Source organism: Cetorhinus maximus, chromosome 15 (assembly GCF_964194155.1).
Source record: "Cetorhinus maximus chromosome 15, sCetMax3.hap1.1, whole genome shotgun sequence".
Taxonomy (NCBI): Eukaryota; Metazoa; Chordata; class Chondrichthyes; order Lamniformes; family Cetorhinidae; genus Cetorhinus; species Cetorhinus maximus.
In genome coordinates, this window is record NC_135893.1 from 197,596 (window position 1) to 215,309 (window position 17,714).

General features: G+C 45.1%; 1 long non-coding RNA gene across 1 annotated transcript in view; it reads left to right on the forward strand.

The window, feature by feature from the left end:
• The first annotated feature begins 6,621 nt into the window (after positions 1-6,621).
• The window catches only part of LOC144691157 (uncharacterized), a 46,629-nt gene continuing 35,536 nt past the window's right edge, over positions 6,622-17,714 (forward strand). The window contains exon 1 of the long non-coding RNA XR_013579043.1: positions 6,622-6,651. This is a non-coding gene — a long non-coding RNA (uncharacterized LOC144691157). The remainder of the gene's footprint in view (positions 6,652-17,714) is intronic.

Here is a 17,714-nt window from a genome sequence, read left to right on the forward strand (position 1 = left end):
AACTGAAGTTCCGCCCCCTCCTCTCAGCTCAACCTAGAAACAAAGGACTTGCGGGGGACAAGGTTAGTCCAGTGAAAAATACAATCAATATTAGTCTAGGTAACATTGATAGAAACTGAGACAGATCCTAATCCCATGTGGGGAGGGAGTTCATGAACTGTGACAAAATGGGATCCAGTGGATTAGCAATTCAGAGGCTCAAACTCATTTATTAGTTATTTGATGGGATGTGGGCATCACTGGCTAGGCCAGCATTTATCCCCCATCCCAGAGTATCCCAGAGCAGGTGGTCAGCCCACGCTGGTGCACCCCCAGTGCTGTTAGGAAGGGATTGCTTTGGTGGTTGTAATAAACTTCATAAACCAGACAGTTTTTTACTTGAAACAGATAATCTTTATTACAGAGCTCATTTAGAAGCTACATGCTTGAACCAGCTCCAGCCCCAGGATTACCTGTGCTAAAGGCTGGTTCATCAGTACAATCACGTGACCCCCCCTAAAGGCAATAGGAAAGGTTTTACCTATAATCACTACATTTCCTCCCCGTTTAGTTTTTTTTACATTTCTTATTTACGAAGAATATCTTAATCCACAAGATATACAAATATACGCAGGTCATGTGACTATAGATTAAGTCTCTGAGGTGGTTTTCTAATTCAGTTAGAGCAACGTAGCTCTAGGACTTGAGATTCTCCCACTGGGAGAATCTAACCCTAATGCACTGGATCGACATGATCAGGAACTGCAGCAAGAGGGACACCCATAGACAATGGCAGTTCAGGGTCAGGTAATTTACCAATTCCTTAATAGCAAATAACAGCAATGGAATTCCACCATCCAATCCTGTGGATAGTCCTGACTATAGGCCCTCATCATAGTTTTTAAAGTCTGATGCCATCTTTCCAAAACCCCTTGTGATTCAGGATGATAAGCTGTTGACTTAAACTGTTTTATCCCCAAACTGTTCATCACTTCCTTAAACAGCTGTGACATGAAATCTGAACCCTGATCTGATTGTATTTCTTTTGGAAAACCATATCTTGTAAAAAATTTAGAAAACTCTTCCACAATTCTCTTCATTGTAATATTTCTCGAAGATATTGCTTCAGGAAACCTTGCCGACACATCCAATATTGTCAGTAAGTACTGATTTCCACTTTAGTCTTAGGGGGAGGTCCTACACAATCAATCATGACCCTAGTAAAAGGTTCTTCAAATGCTTGAATTGGAATCAAAGGTGCCGGCTTAATCACTGCTTGTAGTTTCTCTATCACCTGATATGTGTGACATGTTCTACAGTATTTAACTACATCTCTATGCCATCCAGGCCAATAAAAATGTTTTTGTATTTTCGCCTGTGTATTTCTAATTCCTAAATGTCCCTTCATTGGAATTTCATGAGCTATTCTCAGGATCTCATTTCTATATCCAAATGATATAACAATCTGATGCACTTCCCTCCAGTTTTCATCTGTTGAAACTTGATATGGCCATCACTTTCTCATTAACACATTACCCTTAGAGTAATAACATTCTGGAATATATTCTGCCTCTGTTTCTGAGTAAGCTGTCTGATATAACTGTTTTAATTGTGGATCCTTTTTCTGTAACTCTACCAACTGCCCTGAGCTAAATGCCTCAGCAGAATGACCTTCCATTTTTCTTCCTGAACTATCAAAGACAGTGTCAGCTAATTTAATTTCAACACCTTCTCCCTGCCTTTTAACTTCATCTCCTTCCTGTTTCAACCTGTGAGCTTATGATCTTGTTACCACACAATCTGCAAACAATCGAGGATGCTCTTTCTGCAACACTTGTGTTGAAAACATGCTGCTCAACTACATCACATTTGTGACCCAGCAATATCATTACCTAAAATAAATTTTAGCAATACCATGCAATGGGCATTTTTTCCACTACTCCAACACTCAGCTGTTTTCCACTGACTCTTCAAATTTAACTTCCAAAATGGAATAGGTTTAGCATCTCCATCAACTCCACTTGTTGTCACCTGTTCCTGAAATTCTCCCTCTGAACAACAAATATCACTATCCCACAACATTAAAGATTGACTAGCTCTGGCATCTCTTAAAATTTTAATATCTTTATCTACTCCATCCTGTAGACATGGAAAGAGCTCCCTTCACATACAAAAGCTTTAAACATTTCTGCAACCTGCTCCTCAGAACTCCCTTGGGTAAATTGTGAACACATTCCCAGTTCTTTACCTATCACTGATTCTTCTTGCCTTACCTGTCCACAAACCACTGGTTTTTCCTGTTCCGACCCCCAGAACCCACAATACTTTTACTTCCAGAACTTCTCTGCACCGCAATAATCCCAACAGATTTCCCCTGTAATTTCCAACACACTGACTTTGTGTGTCCAACTTTATTACAATGAAAACACCTCAATTTTTGAGTGTCACTTCTACTCTCAGCTCTACTCACCTTTTTATTCTGAGAGAAAACTTACTGGGAATTTCCACCTACCCCTTCTCTTCCCTGACTACCCACCTTCCTTTCACATTCCCATTTTCTATCCTTCTCTGATTTAAAAGTGTGACAAAAAAAGGATTTAGCTCTATGAACTAACTCATAATCATCAGGTATCTCTGCTGCTTGTTTTACTATTTCAACCCTCTGTTCCTCCACATGAGTTCTCAATACCAAAGGAATTGAATCTTTGAATTCTTCCAAAACAATTACTTCTCTAATTTCTTTGTCTTACTCTCTCAAACTCAATGTAAGTTTGCCCAGGCTGTTGTCTCATATTTCTAAATTTCTTCTGGTGTGCCTCAGGAACCAATTCATATGCACTCAAAGTAGCCCTTTTTTTGAGCACATCATAGTTCACTGACATTTTATTTGACAGTGAAGTATAGACCTCATGTGCTCTATCCTACCAACCTAGATTATGCTGCCAGGGCCATTTCAAACCTGTCTTCTCAAATAAAATAAAGAACGCTTCTACATCTCTTTCTTCAAACAAATTTAAACATCTCCCCACTGATCTGGAAATAAGCTCTTCTGCACCTTCTGATGTCTCATTTTTTTAACTGCCAGCATCTTAAACTGGAATTCTCTTTCTCTCTCATTTTCTCTTTCCTGCCTTTCTGACCTCATCATTTTTAATTCCCTTTGAAACGCTCTTTCTATTTCCTCTTCTTTTTCTGCTGCCTCCAATTCCAAGTTTTTAATTTGCAACAGAATTTGCGCCCATTCCAATGAACCACCCCTAAGGGAACTCAGTCTCTTGGGTATTCCTTCCAATTTCAAATGCTGTGCTATACCTTCAATAATGTCTGATTTCCTTAACCCTGCAGATAATTCTAATTGTAACTTATCTGCCAATTCCATTAACCTAGCTTTAGTTCCCTTTTGTAAACCAACCAAAGTCACGTCAACTCTCAGACAAGCCTTAGCAACTGTCAAAGCTATATTGCAGTCTCACTACTTTCAAACAAATACCTCACACCGACTCCTGAATTCAAAATGCTTCTTGTACTCGTAATCTTAAGATTCACCAACTCCAAACCAATCAAGGAATCTCAAATATATCCCACAAAGAATTTGTTATGGCATGGCTGTTGGTAAATGCCGAGCTGCTCAAATCACAGAGGGAAACTTGAAACAACTGCCACAACTGTTTCAAATACAAACAAAAATAGCTGGAAAAACTCAGTAGGTCTGACAGCATCTGCAGAGAGGAACACAGTTAATGTTTCGAGTCCGTATGACTCTTCATCAGAACTAAGGAAAAATAGAAATGAGGTGAAATATAAGCTGTTTGAGGGGCGTGGGATAGGTAGAGCTGGATAGAGGGCCAGTGATAGGTGGAGGCAAAGAAGAGATTGCCAAAGTTGTCATAGACAAAAGGATAAAGGGGTGTTGATGGTGGTGATATTAGCTGAGGAATGTGCTAATGGGGACATTAAGGGTAGAAAGCAGGACGAGCAAGGAACAGATAGCCCTAGTGGGGGTGGGGTGGGGGGAAGGGATCGAAATAGCCTAAAAGATGGAGATAAAACAATGGATGGAAATAAATTTAAAAATAAAAGAAATAGGTGGGAAAAGAAAAAAATATTTTAAAAATATATATTTAAAAAAATTAGAAAAAAGGGGGATCGGAAAAGGGGTGGGGATGGAGGAGAGAGTTCATGATCTGAAATTGTTGAACTCAGTGTTAAGTCTGGAAGGCTGCAAAGTGCCTAATCAGAAGATGAGGTGCTGTTCCTCCAGTTTGCGTTGAGCTTCACACGAGAGCAGGGTGGAGTGTTGAAATGGCAAGCGACAGGGAGGTCTGGGTCATGCTTGCGGACAGACCGAAGGTGTTCTGCAAAGCGGTCACCCAGTCTGCATTTGGTCTCTCCAATGTAGAGGAAACCGCATTGGGAACAGTGAATGCAATAGACTAAATTGAGGGAAGTGCGAGTGAAATGCTGCTTCACTTGAAAGGAGTGTTTGGGCCCTTGGACGGTGAGGAGGGGGGAAGTAAAGGGGCAGGTGTTGCACCTTCTGCGGTTGCATGGGAAGGTGCCTTGGGATGGGGTTGAGATGTAGGGGGTGATGGAGGAGTGGACCAGGATGTCCCGGAGGGAACGATCCCTACGGAATGCCAACAGGGAGGGTGAAGGGAAGATGTGTTTGGTGGTGGCATCATGCTGGAGTTGGTGGAAATGGCGGAGGATGATCCTTTGAATGTGGAGGCTGGTGGGGTGATAAGCGAGGACAAGGGATACCCTATCATGGTTCTGGGAGGGAGAGGAAGGTGTGAGGGCAGATGCTCAGGAGATGGGCCAGACACGGTTGAGGGCCCTGTCAACCACCGTGTGGAAAACATCGGTTAAGGAAGAAGGAGGACATGTCAGAGGAACTGTTTTGGAAAGTGGCATCATCAGAACAGATGCAACGGAGGCGAAGGAACTGAGAGAATGGAATGGAGTCCTTACAGGAAGCGGGGTGTGAGGAGTTGTAGTCGAGGTAGCTGTGGGAGTCGGTAGGCTTGTAATGAATATTGGTGGACAGTCTGTCACCAGAAATTGAGACAGAGAGGTCAAGGAAGGGAAGGGAAGTGTCAGAGATGGACCATGTGAAAATGATGGAGGGGTGGAAATTGGAAGTAAAATTAGTAAATTTTTCCAGGTCCAGACGACAGCATAAAGCAGCACCGAAGCAGTCATCGATGTACCAGAGAAAGAGTTTTGGGAGGGGGCTTGTGTAGGACTGGAACAAGGAATGTTCCACATACCCCATAAAGAGACAGGCATAACTGGGGCCCATGCGGGTACCCATAGCCACACCTTTTATTTGGAGGAAGTGAGAGGAGTTTAAGGAGAAATTGTTCAGTGAGAGAACAAGTTCAGCCAGACGGAGGAGAGTAGTGGTGGATGGGGATTGTTCGGGCCTCTGTTCAAGGAAGAAGCGGAGAGCCTTCAGACCATTCCGGTGGGGGATGGAGGTGTAGAGGGATTGGACGTCCATGGTGAAGAGGAGGCGGTTGGGGCCAGGGAACTGGAAATTGTTGATATGATGTAGGGCGTCAGAGGAATCGCAGATGTAGGTGGGAAGAGACTGGACAAGGGGAGGGAGAATGGTGTCAAGATAGCAAGAAATGAGTTCCGTGGGGCAGGAACAGGCTGATACGATCGGTCTGCCAGGACAGTCCTGTTTGTGGATTTTGGGTAGGAGGTAGAAGCGGGCCGTCCGAGTTTGGGAGACTATGAGGTTGGAAGCTATGGAGGGAAGTTCTCCAGAGGAGATGAGGTCAGTGACAGTCCTGGAACTGTTTGGCAATTTGTATTTTTATTTTGAGATATGTGCCTTGAATTCGGTAGTAATAAGTCCACCAAGTCTTAGAGGTTTTTTTACAAAAATAAATTAAACATTTATTAATAAAAGAAATGATTTTAAGCACATGCATAGGTCTACAAATTACTACTATGATAACTCCTAGCTCCCCTAATTAATCTGATTCCCAGTTACACCTCCATTCAGGCAACAGTAAAAACAAATAAATTTCAACAGATCCAGGCAAAGCACACAATACCCTGGGCAGTGATATTTACAGTGAGCTTTCTTAGCTTTGGTTCCTGTAGACAGCAGCTTGGTACATAGAGGCTGGAGGCTTTTCACATTTGTTATCTTAGAATGCCTTCACCTTACATATAACCTCATCTCCTTTATACATGTTTCTCTCCTTTTCATGTAAATCCCATTGTTCCAATATGTCTTGCAACTTTACTTTTTCCATAATACAAATCTTTCATAGTACTCATATTATCAGTAATCTTTTAGGAAAATTAAACACACGGTTTGGTTTAGTCTGTTATGGCTAGGTGTAACACCTCACCATCTCTTTGAAATTCACTATTCTGGTTTATTTAAAAATGAAAATGTTCCTCACCCCTCACATTCTAAACTTCAGCTATGTTTACATATTTAGCATTTCAAACCTAGCTTCTCTTTTGAACACTCAAAAGTTCCAGACTAGCTGCCTCTAATTTAATTAAATCCCCGCGCCACACACAACCTCACACAGAGAAACTAATCCAAACCCCACTATTATCTTACTTTTACAATAAATCACGATAATGTTATGAAAATTATTATATTTCCATGACAGCACATACAGATGATACACCAAAGGGTAAGTGTGTATATTGGTACGGATCCTTGTGCATGTTGATTGTTACCTACCCTCTAGACCTGCTGTCCAGCTCTAGCTGTTTATCTGCATGGCTCATGTCCAGTTTGGTGTAGGATTTTCCTCCAGCTAGCTTAGCATACAAATCTTCAATCCTCGGGATAGGATATTTGTCTAATTTAGCAGCCTTGTTCACAGTTAATTTGTAGCCTCTGCAAATGCGAATAGTTTGATCTGGTTTCATCACAGGGACTATGGGTGCTGCCCATTTCAAAAATTGGACTGGCTGGGTGATGCCCAGCTTCTCTAAGTGGCACAATTCTGCATCTACCTTCTCCTTTAGGGCATAAGGCACAGGCCTGGCCTTAAAAGACCAGGGTGTTGCCTCCGAATCTACATATATTTTTGCTTGTACGCTGTTTATCTTTCCCAAATCATCACGAAATACACTGTCGTACTTCCTTAACAGCTCAGGAATTCCTCCTGTTCTCACTGGAAATATTTCTTACCAGTTGAGCTAAATTTTTCATAACCAATCGCAGCCCAGAAGACTAGGTCCTTCACCTGTCACTATGATAACTGGGAGCTGGGCTTTCTGTTGCCAATAGGACACAGGTACTGTGGCAATGTTTTCCACCTATATTGACTGTCCAGTGTATACCTTCAGCTGAGCCGTGGTTTGCTCTGGATTCAGTGGCTGAGTATTTAAACGTGTGTTCTCCTGCCACTGTGGTCAAGGCTCCCATATCTACCCCCATGACTGGAGGCTTCCCATTCACTTGAAGGGTGACGGTTATTGGTTCAGTTTTTACTACTTTGACATTGTGTAGGGAATAGATATCAATATCTGCAGCTTCTGCTTCAGTTATATTGTGCACTTCAATCATCTTGGTCTGCTGTCTGAGTGGCTGTCTCAATCTCGCCCTGCATTGCTTTATTACATGCCCTTTTTTGTGGCAGTAGTGACATTCTGCCTCTTTAAATCTGCAGGTTTCTGGTACATGGTTACCCCCACATTGGTAACAAATTAAGTTCTGAATTGCTGGTGAAATGTTTCCACTATGCCTTTTCATTTCTCGAGCAGTAGAGACTGTCTCCTGTTTCACGGCCGCCTCTCTGGTTTTCGCATCACGCCCAGTGGTAGGTTCCCACCCCAACTGAAGGACGGCACCATGTTGCACACTGCAAAGCCTGTGAGTCCCTCTCAGCACTTTCCATTGCTGGCTCTATTTCCATGGTGTGCTTCAAATCAATATTAACTTCTGCAAGTAAATGGCGCTGAACGGTGTTGTCGTGTATGCCACAAACCAACCGGTCCCGCAACATGTCATTGGGGGTATCTCCGAATTTGCAGTGATCAGTCAACTGTTTCAACTTTACAATATACATTACGATTGAAGGGGCCCTTACTCTGCATAATTACCGATGGCTTCGGCTGAAAATGCTTCTTCACGAGGTCAATAGCTCATTAAAAGATTTAGAATTGGGCGCGTTTGGGGCCATCAGACTATGAGTGAGGTTATATCTTGCTCCCGCAGACTCTTAAAAGAATTTCTTTCTGCTTCTCCTCTGCTAATATTTCTTTCTCCATGAAATAAAAACTTAGGCACTCTATATACTGGCTCTAGTTTTCCATGGATGTGTCATAAGGGTCAATTCTGCTGAAGATTGGCATGACTGGTCAGTATACTTTTCTTTCTTTCCCTAAGAATTAATGTACTCACATTCAAAAGGCGAGGTGCAGCATCGGGGTTATTTATCCTCATCGCCAATTGTAATAAACTTGATGTCCAGACAGGTTTCTTACTTGAAGCAGATAACTTTATTACTTTATAACTTGTAGAGGCTACATGCTTGAAGCAGGTCCATGACTAGAAAGCTCCGCCCCTAAGATTACCCATGCTTAGGGCTGATTCATCAGTACAATCACGTGACCCTAAAAGCTGTAGGAAAGGTTTCACCTACAATCACTAAAGTGGTGGAGGGAATGACTGTTTTAGCTGATGGAGGGGGTGCCAATCAAGCACGCTGCTTTGTCCTGGATGGTGGCGAGCTTCTTGATGTTGTTGAGTGTTGTTGGAGCTGCACTCCTACAGGCAAGTGGAGAATATTCCACCACACTGCAGACTTATACCTTGTAGTTGGTGAACAGGCTTTGGGGAGTCAGGACATGAGCCATTTATTTTCCAGCCTCTGACCTGCTCTTGTAGCCACAGTAGTTACACGGCTAATCCAGTTCACTTTCTGGTCAATGGTAACTCCCCCAGGATGTTGATAGTGGGGGATTCAGTGATGATAATGCCATTGAATGTCAAGGGGAAATGTTTGGATTCTCTCTTGTAGGAGGTGGGCCTTGCCTGGTACTTGTGTACAAAGAAAAGTACAGCACAGGAACAGGCCCTTCGGCCCTCCAAGCCTGCGCCGATCATATTGCCTGTCAAACTAAAACATTTTGCACTTCCAGGGTCCGTATCCCTCTATTCCCATCCTATTCATGTATTTGTCAAGCTGCCTCTTGAAAAACACCACTATCGTACCTGTTTCCACCACCTTCTCTGGCAGCAAATTCCAGACACTCACTACCCTCTGCGTAAAAAACTTGCCCCGCACATCTCCTCTAAAGTTTTCTCCTCTCACCTTAAATCCATGTACCCTAGTAATTGACTCTTCCACCCTGGGAAAAAGCTTCTGACTATCTACTCTGTCCATGCCACTCATAATTTTGTAAACTTCTATCAAGTCGCCCCTCAATCCCTGTCGCTTTAGTGAGAACAATCCGAGTTTCTCCAACCTCTCCTCATAGCTAATAACCTCCAGACCAGACAGCATCCTGGTAAACCTCCTCTGCGCCCTCTCCAACGCCTCCATATCCTTCTGGTAATGTGGTGACCAGAATTGCACGCAATATTCCAAGTGTGGCCTAAGCAAGGTTCTATACAGCTGCAGCATGACTTCCCAGCTTTTATACTCAATACCCCTGAGTATAGTATGAATGTTATTTGGCACTTATCAGCCCAAGCCTGAATGTTGTCCAGATCTTGCTGCATGGGCTGCTTCAGTATCTGAGGAGTTGTGAATGGTGAACATTGTGCAATCATCAGCGAACATCCCCACTTCTGACCTTATGATGGTGGGATGGCCATTGATGAAGCAGCTTTGTCCAGTATGGTGTCAAGCTTCTTCAGTATTGTCGGAGCTGTACTCATCCAGGTAAGTAGGGAGTATTCCATTACACCCCTGACTTATGCCTTGTAGATGGTGGACAGGCTTTGGGGAGTGAGGAGGTGAGTTACTCACTGCAGGATAACCAGCCTCTGACCTGCTCTTGTAGCCACAGTATTTATATGGCTAGTCCAGTTCAGTTTCTGGTCAATGGTAATACCCAGGAAGTTGATAGTGGGGGATTCAGTGATAGTAATGCCATCAAAATGCCATCACGATTGTGCTAAGTTTATTGGAAGAAGCCTGGTTGAAGACTTTTATTCTGGGCACCAGTCGGGGAAATAGATGATTGGCTATTTTGGTGAGAAAATTACACTTTTAATGTAATGGGGCTAGATCATACACGCACTCCTCCCATCCCGGACACATCACCCTCACTTCACCTCTAGGGTCAGAATTTTGTGCGTGTTGGGCGTGCACGATCGGCGGGTCAGGAAGCGGATGTGAAATGCGTGTCTGCCTGCGATCGGCCCCCCAACCGCGATCTTATGCTGGCTGGTCAATTAAGGGCCAGACAGCACGCAATGCGCTTGGAGAAAAGCTCAGCACTGCCGTTGGGGGTGGGAAGACAGCAGCCACCAGCGTCACCGCGGGTGCTGGTGAACACTTCCAGTGAACTCTCTGAAGGCAGACAGCTGCTCCAGGGAGCTGCAGACCTCTCATTAGGAAAAGAAAGCCCAAAAAGGCTGTAAAAAATGTCAATGCAGCACAATCAAGCACCTGAAAGCAGATGTCATAAAAAAAAAGCAGTCCCCAGATATTTATTTTTATTTTAAATCCTAACGGAGATTTCACCCTGTCCTTGGATGAAGTTTCATCAAAAATGTAAAGTCTGCCTGGCCGATTGGCCCATCCACCAAACGTAAGGTTGAACGGGCCACGAAAGATCGCTGACAGTTGAGCAGTTAATGTGCTTGATTGCTATCTTTATTGTCGGCAGGCACTCTTCCAACTTTTGTGCGTATCCACCAAGCAAAGTATTGCATGAGTGCGTGATGACAGGCTGCAAGCCCAATGTCAGCTCGTGTCATTTCACGCCTGTTTGGTTCAGGTGCACGCCTGCCGCCGGATGTAACATCCTGGCCTTGGGCTCAGCTCTTTGGTCCATGTTTGGACCAAGGTAATGAGGTCAGGAGCTGAATTACCCTGGCGGAACCCAAGCTCTGTCAGTGAGCAGGTTATTGCACAGGGCAGAATCTGCTGGCCCCGCCAGCAATGGGAAATGTGGCGGGCAGGGGAACTTCATTTGGCAAGAGGTCAAAAATCAGTTTCCTGATGTTGGGATGAACTGTAGGAATTTTGTTCTTCGGACTTTAAAGGCAGTTTGAGCTTCCTGATGAACAATATCGGGGGAAGCCATCTTGTATACATTAGTATGTCAAGCATTCTCATTAAAAGGCCACCTCACCTGAATTAATTTCCCAGTCTGCAAGAAATTAGAGTGTTCACTTTTACCACAGTATATAAGTGGCGAGCACCTGGCGAGCTTCACTTCATCTGTGACTCTGAGGTTAGTAGACGCTGCTTTAGCCTTCTTGGCAACCGGGTACAACTTCACTCATATCGGGTGCCAGTAGCACACAAGCTGCACCAGGGCTAGAGACAGGAGGCAGACGAAGGGTGGAGGGGCAGTTAGGGTGGAGTCAAGGCTGGACAGGGGGAGCAGGTGAAGGTTGGGAGGAGTTTGAGACTGTCTAAGGAAGGGCGGGGAGAGACTGTCTGGGGAAGGGGGGGAGAGACTGTCTGGGGAAGACGGGGAGAGACTGTCTGGGAAAGAGGGGGAGAGACTGTCTGGGGAAGGCGGGGAGAGACTGTCTGGGGAAGACGGGGAGAGACTGTCTGGGGGAGCGTCTTAGAGGCAGGGTCAATGGTGTTGATTGTTGGGCCCTGGGGGTTGAACTCAGGGTACTGGTCCAACGAGGAAACAGTCATAGTCAAAGGAGTTGTGGCATGTGGTATGGTGGCGGGTCCAGGGTGATGGCCTGGTCAGTGAAGATTTCAGTGGGGGTCACAGAGGCAGATTACACAGGCAGGTGGAATAATGGGAGGGGCAGAGTCAGGTTGGTCATGGGAACGGTAACGGGTGTCGGCACAGAGGGGAGGGAAGGCTTGTGGAGATGGATGGTCATAAGGTCTAGGCTAATGGGGGGAAGTTCAAGGGTGACAGGCACCATTTTTCAAATCTGACCATGATTTGGTCAGTTGGTCAGTAAATGTGCTCCCTTGAAGTGGGAATGCTTCTCACGTGGGTGAAGTTCAAGATCAGCACAAGTGTCCGACTAAAGGGACAGCCTAATAATCATAAGGAAACTGGATGTCACCTATGCTCGGTTGTGTTCTCCTCTCTATGGGGAAGTCCATATGGCAGCAGGTTTGTTCTGGACTCAGGGGTCTCATACCATCGAGATCCAGCAAGGTGTGGAGCTGCCGTTCATTCTGTGCGATTTGCCTTCGGCTGCAGAGGCAGGGATGAAAGACGGGGGGTGGGGAGGGTGGGGGATGCGGTATGATGCCTCCATGGGCCATGGCTAGATGATAGCTAATTCACAACTTCTAGTTTCCAACCTCCCAGATGAATGGGTGAATGGTCATGGTTGACAAGAGCTCTGTCGTTAGTCTTTCTATGCTGCCAAGGCAATGGTCTCTCTATAGAGTCTCAAGAGTAGTGGAAGCAAGCTGACTAGTGTCAGCATGAGGCTTCCTGCTCATCAGCTCGGTCAAAGACCAATGTCTCATACACAGTCATGTATGAAAGACAGGGACACCCATCTCTGGTCCTCCAGGATGTCCTTTACCTGGAAGGGGTGGAGTGGGGATGCCACGTCTAGACAGAGGCCAGGTGAAGAGCTTAGCGCTGGCTTGGTGGCTTTGAGATAGAGGGAAACCTGTAAAGCATATGCTCACTACATTTATGACTTGAAGTGTTCACAGATCCACTGAGGCATCGATGCTGCAGGTGACCCTGCCTTGGTAATGGTCTCATCCGGATGAGAAGAAGGAGGGCCCATTGCAGGTTGGCACAGGGCCAAAAAGAGCAAGGACCTGAGCAGCAAGAGGCAGTGGGGCCTCAGGAAAGTCAAGATGCTGGCGAACAGAGTGCATTGCAACAGCGAGCATTGGCCTGACCATGGGTGTATCGCAGACAGTCTCTTATCCAGAGATGAGTGAAAGGCAATGCCGGAGACACAGTTGGATATCCCAGGATGTGGTTGTTCACATCTGTCAGCTTCTCCATGGATGAGCTGCGGCCACAAGGACTTGGAGGGAATTCCATGCCAGTGGCATTGAAGGTCACCACTGTCTTGACCTTTTTTGCCAGTGGATCTTTCCAGGGCTTCATTGGAGACCTGGACGGCATCTCCCAGTCAGTGACACACAAGTGCATACTGGAGATCACAGATGCCCTGTTCAGGAGAGTGCGCCAATTCGTCCAATTCTGGCTGGATCCCAAAGGCCAGGCTACATGAACGTGGGGATTTGCAGCAATCTCAGGTTTTCCGCAAGTTCAGGGTGAAATTGGCTGCACACATGTGGCATTGAGAGCTCCCTGGCAACAGCCAGTCATATTCATCAATAGGAAAGGATTCCACTCTTTGAACGTGCAACTCACCACAGAGTGTCCCAGATCATTGTTGTCTGCTGCACCCTGCACAACCTTATGCTACAAAGGGGGATGTCTTGGCTGAGGGAGACATGGAGGAATCAGATATCTCCTCCGATGAGCAGGATGATGAAGGGGATGGAGCTGACGAGGGCCAGGATGTCACTGAGCCAAATGCAGAGGCCAAAGCAGGGGTACAATGCAGCAGACAGGCCTGTGAAAATCTGATAGCTACCAGATTCCAGGCAGAGTAAGCTGCCAACACATTTGTTGAACCCTTTGGTTTTCTATCCTCTTCTGACTGGAAGGCCCCAGCATCTTTTTGGTTCCAGATATTATTTTTCTGTAATATACCTTGTTTTAAGATGGATGTATTAAATTGCATTAGTTATTGTCTGCCCTGCAGTTGGTTTGATCCTTTGCATGTGCCAAACTGTGCTAATATACAGAGCCCGCACAGCACTCTGTTCTCCTGTGACCTCAGGCACCTGTAAGTAGAATAATGATTTTATCCGTGTCCTCACAAAGTCCATGTGCATGGCAACTTGGAAACTCTTTCAAATCTACAGTTGCCAAGGTGCACTCCTGTCACCCTCACACCTGCTCCCAGTGGGGACTGACCGGACAGGGAACTCTTTCAGGTAGAACCAGATCGATGGGTCCACAGGGAGGAGCAGCATGAGAACGTCACTGGGCCCCTCGAGATCGCTCCTCCATGCAGATTGTTCAGGGACAGTCGTGTTCCTGTCACCCGATCACCACACACACGTAGTACACCCATATCCCTTGACATCTTTATCATGCCGAGAAGTTTCGAGTTACTTTGGAGTCCACTCACTGAGAACCCAGAAGAAAAAATAGTAAAAACTGGTAAATAAGAATACTGGTCTTGTATACCTTAAAATGGAACACCAGTGAAAAAGAGAAATAAGAGTTCTGGTCTGAACTGGGTTTTTTTTTTCCTTCTGGGAATGCCTCAGCTGCACTATGGGTTGCTGAGTAACAACCATTCCGGACCCTCCAATCGCAGAGACTCCCACAAGTCTCAGTCTCAGATGGTCTTAATGTTAGTGTGAAACCGTGATTGGTCATTGTGGACACCCCAGCCAAGGTAGAATTCTTTCCTGCATGGACCCTGCAGAGGTCTGTTAGATTCACATGGAGAGCTTCACAGTCCAGCGTACAGGCTCATTCTACTCTCTCATCTTATGCACTAAAACCCCAGTCCTTCAATGATGTTGATGCACTTTGGTTACAAACCCTTTATGCGAGGTCTACAGTCACCTTAGATAAGCAGACAAACAGGGCACACAAATCTCCATATGAGTCTAACAGCTTCAGCCAAATGCACACACACCTCTTGTATGCTACACTCAATCTCTGCTGCAGTCAAGGCTAATGTGCCCATTGTCTCCTTACTTGCTTCATTCAACTGCATGTTAGCTCAAAATGACAAACCATCAGGCCATTAACGATTGGACATGCCCAATACATCTTCCTCCACACGTGTAGGGCAGCCTCTGGTTTTCTATTGTTAAGAAGACAGTGTAGAGCTTCACTCTCTCAGCCCTGAAACTGCATCTACAGTGCTCCTTGTTACTCACATAGCGGATTTAACTCCCCTTGAAGTGTCCTGGGATGAAGCCCTCATGCTGCCTTGCTGGCGCTCCTCCATGCTGGTGGGCATTGGGACCTCCCTGACTCCTTGAGGAGAAGGGGCACCCGGAAGGAGTTTGAGGTGCCCGCCCCCATTCGCCTAGCCACTACTGCAGTGCACCAATGACTAGAGTGACGAACTGCAGCTCCGAGTACATCTCTGGCAGCCACTGTGTGTTCTGCTGGACCTGGGTCTCCAAGGAGGCTCCCACCCTTTTCATGGAGGCAGCCAAGTGCATGCCGGAGCCATGACAGCAGACAGAATGTGCATGGCCTCCTCCAGCCTTCGGTCCAGTCTGTGTATGGCCTCTGGCAACTCTGCGTGATGTTCCCCTGCCTGTCTCTGCATCTCCAACAGTCTCTAAGGGGCTCATCATCTGCATGGGATTGAGCAGGGGCCTGATATTCAGCAACACTCACAGTGTCAGAGACTTTGGCTGTCACTGCCTCCCCCAGTTGTGGACCCATGTCGGCGATGTGTTCACCAGATTGTGACCCCTAGCCTAGTCTAGAACATACACACCCAAAGGTGTGTGTATCTGCACTGCTGGAGGGTGCAGGTAAACACCGTGACAGTGCATTCTCTGAGGCTTCTAGAAAACATAGAAAGTAGGAGCAGGAGTAGGTCATTTGGCCCTTCGAGCCTGCTCCACCATTCTATGTGATCATGGCTGATCCTCTTTCTCAACGCCATACTCCCGCTCTCTCCCCATATCCCTTGATGCCTTTAGAGTCCAGAAATCTATCTATTTCCTTCTTAAATATATTCAGTGACTTGGCCTCCACAGCCTCTAGAGACTTCCACAGGTTCACCACCCTCTGAGTGAAGAAGTTTCTCCTTATCTCGATCCTAAATGGTCTACACCATCTCCTGAGACTGTGACCTCTTGTTCTAGACCCCCCCAGCCAGAGGAAACATCATCCCTGCATCCAGTCTGTCCAGCCCTGTCAGAATTTTATATGTTTCAATGAGATCTCCTCTCATTCTTCTAAACTCCAGTGAATACAGGGCCTAGTCAGCTCAATCTCTCCTCATATGACAATCTTGCCATCCCAGGAATCAGTCTGGTGAACTTTCGCTGCGAGTATTTCCTTTCTTAGGTAAGGAGACCAAAACTGCACACATTACTCCAGATGTGGTCTCACCAAGGCCCTGTACAGCTGCAGTAAAACACCCTTGCTCCTATACTCAAGTCCTCTAGCAATAAAGGTCAACATAACATTTGGCTTCTTAACTGCTTGCTGCAATTGCATGCTTGCTTTCAGTGATTGGTGTACAAGGACACTCAGATCCCTTTGAACATCAACATTTCTCAATCTACCAACATTTAAATAATACTCTGCTATTCTGCTTCTCCTACCGAAGTGGATAACTTCACACTTATCCACATTATACTCTTAATTCTTAACATCCTCCTCATCGCTCATATTCCCACCAAGTTTCATGTCATCAGCAAACTTGGAAATATTACATTTGGTTCCCTCATCCAAGTCATTGATATATATTGTGAATAGCTGGGACCCAAGCACTGATCTCTACGGTACCCCACTAGTCCCTGCCACTCCAAAAAAGACCCGTTTATTCCTACTCTCTGTTTCCTGTCTGCTAACCAATTCTCAATCCATGCCAATATATTACCCCCAATCCCATGTGCTTTAATTTTACACACTAACCTCTTATGTGGCACTTTATCAAAAACTTTCTGAAAATCCAAATACACCACATCCACTGGTTCTCCCTTATCAATTCTGCTAGTTACATCCTCAAAAAAACTCCCATTAGGTTTGTTAAACATGATTTCCTTTTCATATATCCATGTTGAATGTGTCTAATCCCATTGATATTTTCTAAGTGTCCTGTTATCACATCCTTTATAATAGACTCTAGCATTTTCCCTACTACTGATGTTAGGTTAACTGGTCTATAAATCACTGTTTTCTCCCTCCCTCCTTTTTTAAATAGTGGGGTTACATTTGCCACCCTCCAATCTGTCGGGACTATTCCAGAATCTACAGAATTTTGGAAGATGACCACCACTGCATCCACTATTTCCATAGCCACCTGCTCTATTACCCTGAGATGTAGATTATTGGGCTCTGGGGATTTATCGGTTTTCAGTTCCATTAATTTCTCCAGCACTAATGTTTTAATAATACTAATTTCCTTCAATTCCTCCTTCTCACTAGACCCTTGGTTCCTAGTATTTCTGCGAAGTTGTTTGTGTCTTCCTCCATGAAGACAGAACCAAATAGTTGTTTAATTGCTCTGCTATTTCCTTGTTCTCTATTATAAATTCTCCCATTTCAGACTGTAAGGGACCTACATTTGTCTTCACTAATCTTTTTCTTTTTACGTATTTATAGAAACTTTTACAGTCTGCTTTTATATCCCTTGCAAGTTTATTCTTACACCCTATTTTCCCTCTCAATCAATTTCTTGGTCCTCCTTTGCTGAATTCTAAACTACTCCCAATCCCCAGGCTTGCTACTTTTTCTAGCAACTTTATGACTTCTCTTTGGATCTAATACTAGCCTTAATTTCATTTGTTAGCCATGGTTGGGGTACTTTTCCTGTTCTCTTTATGCACCAG